General features: G+C 50.5%; 1 protein-coding gene across 1 annotated transcript in view; it reads left to right on the top strand.

Moving 5' to 3' along the window:
- Positions 1 to 14512, top strand: part of LOC311202501 (olfactory receptor 14A16-like) — a gene marked incomplete at both ends in the record, with an annotated part of 36233 nt that overhangs the window by 742 nt on the left and 20979 nt on the right. The gene's annotated exons all lie outside the window — the stretch shown is intronic.

The following is a 14512-nucleotide window of genomic DNA, read 5'->3' as shown; positions in this document are numbered from 1 at the left end:
TTCAGGGTACTTTGGCTTCTGCTTTTGACATGGAGATTTTTGTGTAATTTCCTCTCAGTACCTGAGCTTCAAGGACTCAGCACCAAATGCACCACAGGGATCATTAAAAGTAAAAAGCAAACCCTGACGAGCTATGTCAAGTCTTCAAGAGATGTACAGATCATTGAAGCTGTTTCAAAGGGAGCTCAGAATAAAACTGATTTCTTTTTAAAGGTGTAGGATATTATTTTCACTTCAGAGGACAGGTGATAACCCCTGACTGAGATAGATTCAGGGTGCCTCCTAAGGAGGTCTGGGCTGGTCTGAAAAAAGGTCCCTTGAGGCAGTGGGGACAACCTTGCTGCACATCTCCACAAGCCCACCATGACTCTCACCAGCCAACTGGGACTTGCATCCCTTGTCCTTACATCAGGTCTCTCTGCTGCACTCCACAGTGGGGCATTACAGCCCCTCTGTACCAGCTCCCCTGCTTTCCTTAGAGAACTGGCTGCACACAGGCAGCACACAGGGAGTTATGTTCCCACCAACAGAAGAAACCTGAGAAGATCCACCATTAAATTAAACACTCCTCACTCTGTGCCAAGTGCAATCTGCCACCAGTGAGGTTCACCTGCCACAAAGCTTAACCAGGTGAGAAATGTTTTTGTGAGGAAGGAGACTGTGAAATCACCACAACTCAAGAGCTGGCTAAAGACAGAATGAGTCAGACAACTGCCAGGAAGGCAAGGGTTTAACTCCCTGAAACTCAGAGCAGCAGCTGGATGGTTGAGAGGTGTCTGAATGGTCCAAGGGGAAGGGGAAGGGAAATCTAGAGAGCAACCAGAAGCACTGGTGTGCAGATCCACTGTTGGAACAATGGTCAATTGACTTTGGACAGGTAGAACTATGTGACAGACAGGGGAGATTAAATGCACAGCGGTCCTGTTTCAGGCCAGGCAAGAGTTCACCTCCCCAAGCAGCCAGCAGAGGTGAGCTAAGTGAGCAGGGGTGACCTGAGTTAGCACAGCTGAGCTGAGTTAGTCCAGGCTGTTTTCCACACCACCTGACATCTCTGCCCCATAAAAGGGGCTGGTTGGGGAGGGACACTCATGGCTTCCTTAACGACAATCTGAATATGGCTGGGGCATTTGGTTGGTCCTTGCACTGTGCAGTACCTTGTGATCCTTTGGTCAGTAAAGTACTCTGTGTTATCACTGGATGTGAGTGTAGTTTGTGATGTGCTGTTATCATTTGTTCACAGTGATTTTGTCAGTAAACTGTCCTCCTCCCAGCCCACAGAGTGTCTGTCTGTTTCTCCTCCGGGAGTGAGCATTATAACCTGACCCTTGTACATGACTACCAAGGGAACGGTCCTAAAATTACCTGATGCCATTTTAGGACTCTACCAGTGTCCACCTTCAAACACACTGAACATCCAGAAATATCTCCCAAACAAAACGTGCGAGGGATGAAAGATGGGTCTGGACTACAGCCTCCCCAGGTAGCACACTAGCAGCACCAGGAACCTTGGGGCTCAGGGCTTTCCTTAGAAAGGGAACAATCCTGACAGTGCCTGATGTCACTTTTGGGCTCTACCAGTATACACTTTCCAACTGCTAAACGAACAGCAGTAGATCCTTAAAAAAAGCTTTGAGGGATGAAAGATGTTCCTGGATTGAAAGCTCCTGAGATAATCCACAAGCAGCCCCAGTACCCTTAGGGCTCAGGGCTTTCATAGACAACAGAATCTTCCTGGCAGTGCTTGACATCATTTTTCGGGCTCTAACAACGTCCAGGTTTGAAACTGCAAAACGTCCAGCAATAAATCCCCCAAAAGAAAATCAAGGGCTGAGAGATTGTCCTGCCTTGAAACCTCACTAGGTAGCCCACTATCAGCTCCAGTTATACTTGGACTCAGGTCAGTCCTTATGAAGGGAATGGTTGTAACAGTTCCTGATGTCATTTCCAGGCTCTACCAGCATCCAAATTGGAAACTGCTAAACGTCCAGCAATATCTCCCAAAGAAAAAGTGAGAGGGTTGAAAAAAGTTGCTTGGAATGGAACATGCCCAGATAGCCAACTAGCAGCCCTAGTAACCTTGGGGCTCAGAGATTTGCTTGCTAGGAGAACAGTCCTAAGGCGGGATTCCAGTCACTTCCAGGCTCTGCTACCATCCAGCTTCAAAACTACTAAAGCTCCAGCAATAACTCCATCCTAAATAAAATTTGAGGGATGAAAGATGTTCGCTGGCTGAAACCTCCACTGTGAGAGGCGAGTAGCCCCAGTAACCCTTGAGATCAGGGCATTCCTTGCCATGGGAACAATCCTAACAGAGTCTGATGTCATTTTCAAGCTCTACCAGCGACACCCTTAAAATATTCTAAATGTAGAGCAATAGTTCCCCAACCAAAGGTGTGAGGAATTGAAGAGGTTCCTGACCTGAAACTCCCCCAGGTAGCCCATGAGGAACCCCATTAATCTTGAGGCTCAGGGCATTCCCAGACAGGGAACAGTACTAACAGGGCCTGATGTCAATTTACAGATCTACCTGCATCCACATTCAAAACTTCTACATGTAACACAATAGCACCAAAGCAAAAGGTGTGGGGACTGAATCCTCCCCAGGCACTGCACTAGGAGCACTGGTAAGCTTGGAGCTCAGGGCATTCCTAGCCACGAGAATGGTCCTAAAAAACCCTGATTTCATTTTCGGCATCTACCTTCATCGACCTTCAAACATGCTGAACGTCCAGCCATAGGGTCCCAGGTTCTTTAACACCAATTGCTGTCATTTTGTTAGAGGGAACACAATTTGGAGAGATACCTGCATGCACACATGTGCACTGTTAACAAAATGGAGCTGCACTTCAAACTGACCTTGACAAACTCCAGGATTTCCAGACCAGAAAGATCAAGAAGGTTTCCAACCAGAAGAGATCATCTCCTGCTGACCATATTTTGTCTGGGCTGGAATTAATTCTCATGTTTGCAGCCCCCAGAGTTCTGTGGGGTGGATTTGTAAGCAAAAAAGTCTAACTAAATGGATTTGTTCCTTGCTGAGCAGGGCTTGCACAGCATCAAGGGCTTTGGACTAATTTTGCTCCAGAAATGAGTCAACTGGGAGTGCCCAAGTGCCGGGAAGGGGACAGAACAGGCCCAGCTGACCATAACTGACCAAAGGAATTCTCCATACTGTATGACTACAAGAGTGAGCCCACTGTTGTGTTGCACTTGTTGTCTGCAAAGGTGGCCTGGTTTCAGCCAGGATAGAGTTGATTTTCTTTCTGACAGTGGGTGTAATGCCGTGTTTGGGAGTTCAGGTGAGAGCAATGCTGATAACACAGGGATGGTCGAGTTGTGTCCAAGCAGTCAGGGACTTGTCAGGTTTTTATGCTGCCCTGTTTCCAAGAACACGAGTTGCACCCAGGGAGCTGGGCGGGGACACAGCCAGGACACAGCCAGGTGACCCAAACTGGCCAAAGAGCGTATTCCATTCAATTGTGTCATGCTCAGATGATGGCTGGAGGGGAGAGGATCGTACAGATCCAGGACATGCAGTTTTGGGGACTGTCCAGGTTCAGGACAGCTCTGAGCTGCTCCCCCTGAGCTGTGCGGTTCAGTGAGAAACTGCACTGTGCAGCCCCAGTTTGTATATTGTGCTACAAAGTCCTGTTGTTGTTGTCAGTCTCTCTCTGCTGGCCCAGTAGACTGTCCTTATCCCAACCCACGATGTTTTGGGTGTTTTGGTTTCCTTTTTATTCCCTTCATCCCAGCCACAATCCACCCCCACACCCTGTTAAAGAGAGAGAGTAGCTGTGTGGTACCCGGCCCTCAGCTGGGATGAAACCATGACCAAAGGTTCCAGCACAACACCCCCACATCAAGGCAGCTCAGACATGATGGGTGGAGAACCGGGCACAAGAAGAATTTGGTCATTCCAGGGGATGCCATAGCAGTCAGAGGTGCTGAACAGGGATCTGGCCATGAGCACATTGGGCTGCACTGGGAGGAGCATGGCCACACAGACAAGGGCCCTTCTTGTCCATCTGGATGCAGCACTTGTGAGGCCACTTCTGGAGCAGTCAGTCCCAGTATGGGGCTCCCCAGTCTGGAGAAATGGGGAGGAACACTCGTGCGGGCAGTAAAAGTCTGCCAAGTTACAATTAGGTGTCTTGTGTGCAGGGGCTGAGTGACCATTGCTTCTTTAGGTCAGGGAAGGGGACGCTAAAGGAAGCCCTGTCTGTGGTATGTGGAAAGAATATAGGTTATCAAATACACAGAAACAGCAGCTTTGAAGGTCAGAGTGGACATGAGGATAAAGAAATGTCATTCTGAGGGCAGTGCTGTGGTGCAAGAAGTCACTCAGTGAAACTGTGGATGAGCTGGTGGCTTTGTGATTAGGGAAACAGCTGGTGAAGGGGAAACAGCAGCATAGGCAGGGACATCATAGGGTGAGAATGAGGATGGGAAGGACAATGCTTGCCTGCAGCATGCAGTGAAACAGGTATAGCCTAAGAGCAGTGTGGGATGGGCCGTGGTGCAGATGGCCAAGGGTGCCAGCCAGGCTAAAAAGGGCCTGATAGAAATCAGGTCTCTGCCACATTCTCTATGGCTGATGGCCCTGCCACAGAGGCCTCAGAGGAGACACATTGTCCTCATGGCCACGGAGCATCGTTACATCCTTGAACCCACCACACGAGAGGACACCATGTGTCATACCCCTGTCCTTCCCTTGGCATCGCACTCCCCACATCAAATGGATGAGCTCTGAGACACAGGTGAGGGTCAGGATTTCCCTGCCCAAAAGCTAGAGGTCAGTGCTTGGCATTTCTGGTTCATCAGACCAAGCCAGGGTGTCCTCAGCATCAGAGCTGCCTGTGCTTTGCCTGGGTTTGTCCTCATGGCCTCCAGTTGTCTGCTCTAATGAGCCCCTGGGGAGCCTTTGTCAGGAATGGCTCCTACTGGGGTTCCAGAATGCTTCAGTGTACTTTGGGCATTACTCCTGACTTAACTTCTGGAGAGGTTTCATCATTCTCTGCTTGGTATCTGAGTCTGTAGAGTCAGAAGAAAAGACACCATGGGGCATCTTAGCATCCAGAAAGCCCTTACAAGCGTAACTCTTCCAGTCATTTTCATTAAAGAACTCAAGACTTCTACAACTACTTGGATTTTAGTTGGGTCCTTAGTGATGAAGATTTCAAAGGAATTTCCCATGAAGGACCTTTTTCAGTCACGGGTATTTTCTGTCCTGGCTCAGTTGATAGAAGCAGTGACAGCAGCATTATGGGATGGATATGGGTCTGCTAAGGAGATCTGGACAGGCAGGAAAAGCAGTCTCTGGAGATCTAACCCTGCCTGGAGACCCTTGCTCTTCCCCAAGCCCAGCAGGTCCTTCACTGGCTTCCTGGGACACCCAACGCTTTTCCTCACATAATCTGTGCTCACAGGCACAGACAGATTTCTCTGACAACAAACAGCAGTTCAACATGACACAGTTTAATACCCATGAAATCTCTCTCCTCAGCTGCTGCCACGGCCAAGCAGCGTGTGAAGGGGCTCAGCTTTCAGAGGAGATTCTCTCCCAGAACAGTTTTATTCATATATATATTTATATAAAGGTTACTTATTAACAGAGAAGAAGATCAGTTGGTTGTTGCTGAGAAACATCCAGTCATCAGTTTCCACATGGCATCCTTGAGCTCCTGGTTCCTCATGCTGTAGATGAGGGGGTTCACGGCTGGTGGAAACACCGAGTAAAGGAATGCCAATATCAGGTCCAGAAACAGAGAGGAGATGAAGGGGGGCTTCAGGGAGGCAAAAATGGCAGTGCTGACAAACAGGGAGACCACGGCCATGTGAGGGATGCACGTGGAAAAGGCTTTGTGCCGTCCCTGCTGCGAGGGGATCCTCAGCACAGCCCTGAAGATCTGCACATAGGACACCACAATGAACACAAAACACCCAAAAGATAAACAGGCACTGACCACAATGATTCCAATTTCCCTGAAGTAGGCATCTGAGCAGGAGAGCTTGAGGATCTGGGGGATTTCACAGAAGAACTGGTCAAGGGCATTGCCATGGCACAGGGGGAGTGAAAATGTATTGGCTGTGTGCAGCACAGCATGGAGAAACCCACTGGCCCAGGCAGCTGCTGCCATGTGGACACAAGCTCTGCTGCCCAGCAGGGTCCTGTAGTGCAGGGGGTGGCAGATGGCAATGTAGCGGTCATAGGCCATGACAGTGAGAAGACAGAACTCTGTGGAGATAAAAAAGGAAAAGAAAAAAATTTGAGCCACACATCCTGTGTAGGAAATGGCCCTGGTGTCCCACAAGGAATTGGCCATGGATTTGGGAACAGTGGTGGAGATGAAGCCAAGGTCAGTAAGAGAGAGGTTGAGGAGGAAGAAGTACATGGGGGTGTGGAGGTGGTGGTCACAGGCTATGGTGATGATGATGAGGCCATTGCCCAGGAGAGCAGCCAGGTAGATGCCCAGGAAGAGGCAGAAGTGCAGGAGCTGCAGCTCCCGTGTGTCTGCAAAGGGCAGGAGGAGGAACTGGCTGATGGAGCTGCTGCTGTTGGACATCTGCTGCCATCAAGTGTGGAGACCTGTCCAAGGAAGAAAAGGCAGTAAGAAGTTAGGGAATAATTCTTTGAGGAAAACCTCTTGTAACTCTTAGGGAATACCCTGAGATTCACTCTCTGTTTTAAGAAAGACTCTTGGCAGGTCCCTTTTGTGCTGCCTCTAGTGTGCTACTACTGGGAGGAGGGTCAGCTGTAGCTCTCAAGATCTCAGTCCTGCCTGGCAGCAGTCAGGAAATAGAATCACAGAATCACAGAATCACAGAATCTTAGGGGTTGGAAGGGACCTCAAGAGATCATCGGGTCCAACCCCCCTGCCAAAGCAGGCTCCCTATCTCATATTACACAGATAGGCATCCAGACGAGACTTGAATATCTCCAGAGAAGGAGACTCAACCACCTCCCTGGGCAGCCTATTCCACTGCTCCATCACCCTCACTGTGAAAAAGTTCTTCCGCATGTTGGTGCGGAACTTCCTATGCTCCAGCTTGCAGCCATTGCCCCTAGTCCTGTCCCCACAGACCACTGAAAAGGGGCTGGCCAGATCCCCCTGCGTCCCAAGTCTAAGATATTTATAAACACTAATTAGGTCTCCCCTAAGCCTTCTTTTCTCCAGGCTGAACAGACCCAGCTTACTCAGCCTTTCCTCATATGGGAGATGTTCCAGGCCCTTAATCATCTTCGTGGCCCTTCTCTGGACTCTCTCCAGGAGATCCCTGTCTTTTTTATACCATGGAGCCCAGAACTGGACACAGTACTCCAGGTGGGGCCTGACCAACGCAGAGTAGAGGGGGAGGATCACTTCCTTCGACCTGCTGGACATACTCTTCCTGATGCATCCCAGGACCCCATTGGCTCTCTTCGCCACCAGTGCGCACTGCTGGCTCATAGCCAACCTGTCATCAACCAGGACCCCCAGGTCCTTCTCCACAGAGCTCCTTTCCAGCAGGTCATCCCCCAGCCTGTACTGATACAGTCGGTTGTTCCTCCCCAGGTGCAAGACTTTACACTTGCTCTTGTTGAACCTCATCTGGTTTCTCCCAGCCCAGCTCTCCAGCCTGTCAAGGTCTCGCTGGATGGCAGCGCAGTGTTCCTGTGTGTCAGCCAATCCTCCCAGCTTTGTATCATCGGCGTACTTGCTGAGGGTGGATGCTATACCCTCATCAAGATCGTCAATGAAGATATTAAACAGGACTGGACCCAACACCGAGCCCTGGGGAACACCGCTAGTCACAGGCCTCCATTCAGATTCTACTCCACTGATCACAACCCTCTGAGCCCGGTCCGACAGCCAGTTCTCGACCCACCTCACTGTCCACTCATCTAACCCTTGTTCCCTCAGCTTCTCTATCAGGATGTCGTGGGAGACAGTATCGAAAGCTTTGCTAAAGTCAAGGTAGACGACATCCACTGCTCTCCCTCCGTCCACCCAGTTGGTGATGACATCATAGAAGGCTATGAGATTGGTCGAGCACGATTTCCCCTTGGTGAATCCATGCTGACTACTCCTCATAACCTTCTTCTCTTCCAGTTGTTTGGAGATGGCATCCAAAACAAACTGTTCCATCACCTTTCCAGGGACAGAAGTGAGGCTGACTGGCCTGTAGTTACTGGGATCCTCCTTCTTGCCTTTTTTAAAGACTGGAGTCACATTGGCTATTCTCCAATCTTCAGGCACTTCTCCTGTAGTCCAGGACCTATTGAAGATGATAGAGAGTGGCTCCGCAATCACCTCCGCCAGTTCTCTCAGCACACGTGGGTGTATCCCATCTGGACCCATGGATTTGTGTGCATCCAATCCTTTGAGTCGCTCCTGGACTACCCCTACCTCAACTAGAGGTGAGCCGTTCATTCCCCAACCACTGCTACTTTCGTCTGGTATCTGTGGGTCCCGAGAAGCCTTCGGAGTAAAGACCGAGGCAAAGAAGGCATTCAGTATCTCCACCTTCTCATCATCTCCCGTTACCAAGACACCCGCCTCATTCAACAAGGGACCTACATTATCCCTGGTCATCCTTTTACTATTCACATACCTGAAAAAACTCTTTTTATTATCTTTTATGTCCCTTGCCAGCTTAATTTCTAAGCAGGCTTTAGCCCTCCTAGTTGCATCCCTGCAGGCCCTGGCAACATCCTTATATTCATCCCATGATCCCAGACCCTGTTTCCACAGTTTATAGGTCTTCTGCTTCCCTTTGAGTTTACTCAAAAGCTCCCTGCTTATCCACGCAGGTCTTCTACCTCTCCTTCCCGATTTCTTACTCAAAGGGATGCACCTATTCTGTGCTTGGAAGAAGTGCTGTTTGAATGTTAGCCAGCTCTCGCAGGCTCCCATTCCTTCAAACAGAGCAGCCCAAGGGATAGCTCCTATTTAATTTCGGAGGAGATCAAAGTTAGCTCTTCCAAAATTCAGGGTAGCTGTCCTACTTTTTGGCTTGCCTCTTCCACTCAGGATCTTGAACTCGATCATTTCATGGTCACTTTGTCCTAAGCTGCCCCCGACCTTCACCTCCCTAACGAGCCCATCCTTGTTAGTGAAAACAAGGTCCAGCACCCGCCCTCTCCTCGTAGGTTCCTGCACCATCTGTATCAGGAAGTTGTCTTCCATATGCTGCAGAAATTGCCTGGACTGCATACGACTGGCCGTATTGCTTGCCCAGCAAATATCTGGGTAATTGAAATCCCCCATAATGACCAGCGCCTGCGATCTTGAAGCTACTTCCAATTGCTTGAAAAATGCACTGTCAACCCACTCCTCTTGATCAGGGGGCCTGTAGTACACACCCACGACTACATCACACATACTGGCCTGCCTTTTAATTCTTACCCACAAGCTCTCGACAAGTGGTTCGTCCCTACCCAGCTGGAGGTCAATACACTCTAGGTGCTCTCTAACATAAAGAGCAACTCCTCCACCTCGTCTCCCTAGCCTATCTTTCCTAAAAAGCACGTAGCCATCCATGGTAGCATGCCAGTCATCCAGGCTGTCCCACCACGTCTCAGTGATTGCAATGAGATCGTGGCCCTGTGACCGCACAAAGATCTCCAATTCTTCTTGTTTGTTCCCCATGCTACGTGCGTTTGTATAAAGGCATTTTAGTGGGGCAGCAGATGCAGATATCCCCAATAGCTCACAGCGAGTTTTTCGATAGGGGATGGGCAAAAGCGGCTCCACTGAGGAGTTCACGGGGTAATCCACAGAGTTATCCCTACTCTCATGTGGAGCAACATCCCCAAGTCTGCCATTGTGTTGTTGGCATTTATCTATTTCCTCCATCAACTCGTGCTGTGACTCCCAAAGCACCTGCCTTACCCCAGCGGCCTTTGTAATATCCCCTTCCCCCTTCCTAACTAGTTTAAAGCCCTATCAATGAGCCCTGCCATCTCCTGAGCTAGGATCCGCTTTCCTCTATGGGACAGGCGAGCCCCATTAGCAGTACTCATGTCCGGAGCAGAGTACACCATCCCCTGGTCAAAAAACCCAAACTTCTTGTGCAGGCACCAGCCTTTCAACCACTGATTCAATTCATGTGTTCTCCTGACCCACTCTGAACCCCACCTCCCACAAGTGGGGATAGAAGAAAATATTATTTGGGCACCCGTCCCCCCAACAAAGCGCCCTAGGTCACGAAATTCACTCTTGATAGTGCGCAGGCTACACTTTGTGATTGCATCCCTGCCTGCTTGAACTATCCACAGTGGGTAATAATCAGAGTGACTCACCAGCCCTGGGAGCCTTCTGGTAATATCCCTGACCCTGGCTCCAGGAAGGCAGCACACCTCCCTACGTGTAGGGTCTGGTCTACATATGGGGCCCTCCGTCCCACTGAGGAGGGAATCCCCAACCACAACTACCCTTCTTTCTTCTTGCTTTGCTGAGGCAGTCACAAGGCGTGCAGATACTCGCCTCGCTCTGGGCTTTCGCTTCCTCTGAGGTAGAGGGACTGTATTCATCTCCTCACATACCTCCTCTTCAACTTCCAGGGCTCCAAACCTATTGCATATGGGGACCTGGGGGAGCGGGGTAGGTAGGCGGGGGGAGTGCCTATGGCAGCGAGTAGGGACTGCCTTCCAGACCTCCACAGGGTTTGGGTCACTCCCATTTACCTGGCTAGGGCTGGGCAGGGGGACCGCCTTCAGTAGTGTGGAATCTACCTGGCACTCTTCCCTCTTGGATGCCAGGGAGCTACACCACCAATCAATCTCCATCTTGCATTCCCGAATGGATGGTGTGGTCTCAGACTAAATCCCCTGTGGATAGGAATGAGCTGAGGAGTGCTTCTTCTGTCAGAACTCCCTGACATTGCTGCTGCAGTGCCAGTGAAACCTTCCCTTCAGTGCAGACTAGGAAGAGCAGGTCTGCCAATCAGCCCTCTTCGGAGCTGCCCAGTGCCGGACACTCTGTGATCACTCCCGGGTGTTCCCTGTAGAATATTATTGTCTGTACTCTCAGGGAGTTACCAAATCTTTTCTGTCATGGCATTTCTTGGAGCAGCTCCTTCTCCCTCCCTGACAATGTCTCTGCTGCCTGGAGCTGTCCCTGCAGCTGCTTCTCTTTGCCCATGTCACCTCCTGCTCTGTGCTCACAGACCTCATCCAACCTGCCCTGCGCTCAGCTCTGCTCTGCAGACCCCTCCTGGCATCAGGGCACTGCCCCGAGGAACCTCTGTGTGTGCAGGGCTCAGGAGATGCTCTGACAAGTTCTAATGACAAATAAGTTTGCACTGCCTTCTTAAAAGTTACCAGTTAAAGCTCTGCTCCCACTTCTCACCGAGTCCACAAGAGCAGAAAAATTCAACGCAAAGTCTCTTTCCCTGGAGAAGAAAATGCATCCTTGATGTTACTGAAAAGTCCCCAGGAAGTTCCCAGAGATCAGCTGGAGCTGGGACCAAATCTGACCTGCACAGCACAAGACCCAACACTGTCCTTCCATGGGTGACACTTGCCACTCACAGCTTCTTTCTCTGGTGATGCTGATGGAAGCCCACCAGGCACCTGTGTGTGCAGGGCTCAGGTGACGCTGGAATGTGTAATGAGTTTTCATTTTATGTTCTTGAGTGGGGAAATAAGTTCTCATCTCCCACAGTCAGCACAGCCCACAGGAGAGAAAAAGTCAAAGCAAAGACTCTGTCTACAGGAAAATGCTTCATTGATATTGTTCTTCAAAGTCCCTGAAGAATTTCTCAAGGATCATCTGGAGCTGGGAGCAAAGCTGACCCATGGAGCTTTTTCTTACAGCAGAAGGACCTTCCCTGGGTCCCTCCTCCCACCCAGAGCTGCTGTCTGTGGTTTGAAGCCCATGAGCCAGGCTGAGTGCTGACCCTGGCAGTAGGAGCATTTCTTCCCCAGCACACAGCCCCTGGGGTGCAGGGACCCTGCTCTCAAGGACAGCTCTGGGCACCCCTGGGTGCACACGCTGCTTCACACCTCTGCAGCCATGCCCAGGAGAAGACAGCTGTCCTGCCCTCTCCCTCTGATGGGGCACAAGGGCATCCCTTCCAGGCAGCACCTTCTGGTCCTATAGAGAACCTGTCCTCCTGACAGACCCCACACACTGCCCCATGTCCCAGCTTTAGGAGATCCCTCCAGGAACAGAACCTGCATTGCCCTGCACCCACAGACATACCAGGCAGAGTGCTGTGGAGATTTCTCCTTCAGTGAGCTCTCAGCATCCATCAGCTCTCTCAGCCTCACAGGTCTCCCCTCAGTGCCTACAGGCAGTGTCCCCAGCCCTGTGTGCTTGGCAGAGGAGCTGCTCCTGGCCAGAGCTGTCTCTTTTCAGGAGCTGCTGGGTTGCAGTGAGCTCTCTCCATCCCAGGAGCCCAGCCCAGCTCACAGCAGAGGATCAGGCAAATACGTCACATACTCCATTCCCCAGAGTCTCCTGTGAGGTGTCCCTGGAGCTCCAAGGAAACTACTTGGAAAGACACTAAGTCTTTACTGACTTTCTCTTCCTTGGGTGGGGAGAAACCCTTCTGTCCAGCAGAGTGGTTTCTCCTGATCAAACCAGAGCTGGGCAGGACAATCACTTTTCCTGGTTCTCTTGTAAGACACGATCCCCATGTCGCAACTCTTTCCCCCTCTTGGAGTCACTCTAGACCCCTCATCCTTGCTTTACAGCCCTGGGGCTGGAAGGGGATGCAGCTCTGACCTATGGCTGTCACAAACCCACCTGTGCTGGGATTCCTCTTGTCACAGTTCTGGTGGCAAAAATAGGCTCCTTCTGTCTGGGAGCTGCTGTTCCCAGCTCCCATGGGAATTACTGGGGGCAGAGACAAGTTTCCAAGATCCCCTTCTCCATGAGAGTGGACTTGATCTGATGGAAACTGTGTGTCACCCCCATTCGCCTGTACCCAAAACTGAAGACCAGGAATGACTCTTTGGGAGCCCATGACAGAGGCTTCTGCTCCTCGTGCACACCTGGGAGTTTGTGAGATAAATCAAGATTGTAGTTTTCCATGTTATAAATCTCTCCTCACTCCTGTCTTTTACTTCTGAAAACACTTTTCCATACCCAGAGGCAGCAGATGTCCAACAGCAGCTCCATCAGCCAGTTCCTCCTCCTGCCCTTTGCAGACACACGGGAGCTGCAGCTCCTGCACTTCTGGCTCTTCCTGGGCATCTACCTGGCTGCTCTCCTGGGCAAGAATTTAATGATCAATACTATAGCCTATGACCATTGACTCCACATGCCCATGTACTTCTTTCTCTTCAACCTCTTGTAGAAGGGAGTTGACCCAGGTGCTCACCAAAGCTGCTCTATCACTCCCCTTCCTCTGCTGCATAAGGGAGAGAAGATGTAACAAAAGGTCAAGATAAGGACAGGGAGAAATCATGCAGAGGTCATTCACCAGAGTTACTCTCAATAAACCCATCTAATTCATTACCCAATCAAAGAGAGCAGAGGAATGGGAAAGATAAATAAATTAAAACACCCACTCACATCCCTCCCTGTTTTTCCCAGTGTCCCCTTCACTCTCCAATTCTCTCCTTCCTCTAACTGAGCAGCACAGGAGGATGGGGAATGGGCATTGGGGTCAGTTCATCACACATTGTCTCAGCTGCTCCTTCCCCCTCATGGGAGGACTCCTCACAGTCTCCCCGTGCTCCAGCATTGGGTCCCACCCACAGGAGACAGTCCTGCATGAACCCCTCCAAGTTCTTCCCACATGGCTTCAGATCATCACCAACTGCTCCAGGGTGGGTCACTTGAATGGGCTGCCCTCCTTCAGCACCAGACTGCTCCAGCCTGGGTCCTCCACATCCCTGCCAGCAAACCTGCTCCAGCACAGGCTTCCTATGAGGTCACAGCCTCCTTCAGGTGTCTGCACCTGCCTAAGCGTGGTGACGTCTACAGGCTGCATGTAGAATCACTGTTCCACATCATGTAGCATGGGCTGAGGGGGAACAGCCTCATTCACCATGGTCTTCTGCATGGGATGCAAGGGTATCTCTGCAATGAGGCTGGGAGGACCTTCTCCCCCTACTTCACCGACCTTGTTATCTGCAAAGTTCCTTACACTTTCTCTCTCCTTTCTCTGACAGCAAAAAGACAGATAATTTTTAATTTCTTATTAAATATATTGTCACAGCAAATATATTTTCACTGCCCCTCTGCCATGGCAATGCTGCTGACCAGTTCTTCTGTGAAATCCCCCAGATCCTCAAACTCTCTTGCTCACTGGCCACGCTCAGGGAAATTGTGGCCAGAGCTTGTTTGGCTTTTGGGTGTTTTTGTGTTCATCGTGGTGTCCTATGTGCAGATCTTCAGGGCTGTGCTGAGGATCCCCTCGGAGCAGGGATGGCACAAAGCCTTTTCCACATGCCTTCCTTACATGTGAGTAGACTCCTCCTTTGTCAGCACTGCCATGTTTGCCTACCTGAAGAGCCCCTCTAAATATCCTCCCTATTTACAGATTAACAGATTCACAGAATTGGAGTTGGAAGGGACCT

The sequence above is a fragment of the Gallinula chloropus genome, assembly GCF_964237585.1.
Source record: "Gallinula chloropus genome assembly, chromosome: 30".
Taxonomy (NCBI): Eukaryota; Metazoa; Chordata; class Aves; order Gruiformes; family Rallidae; genus Gallinula; species Gallinula chloropus.
This window is presented reverse-complemented; position numbering and strand designations above follow the sequence as displayed.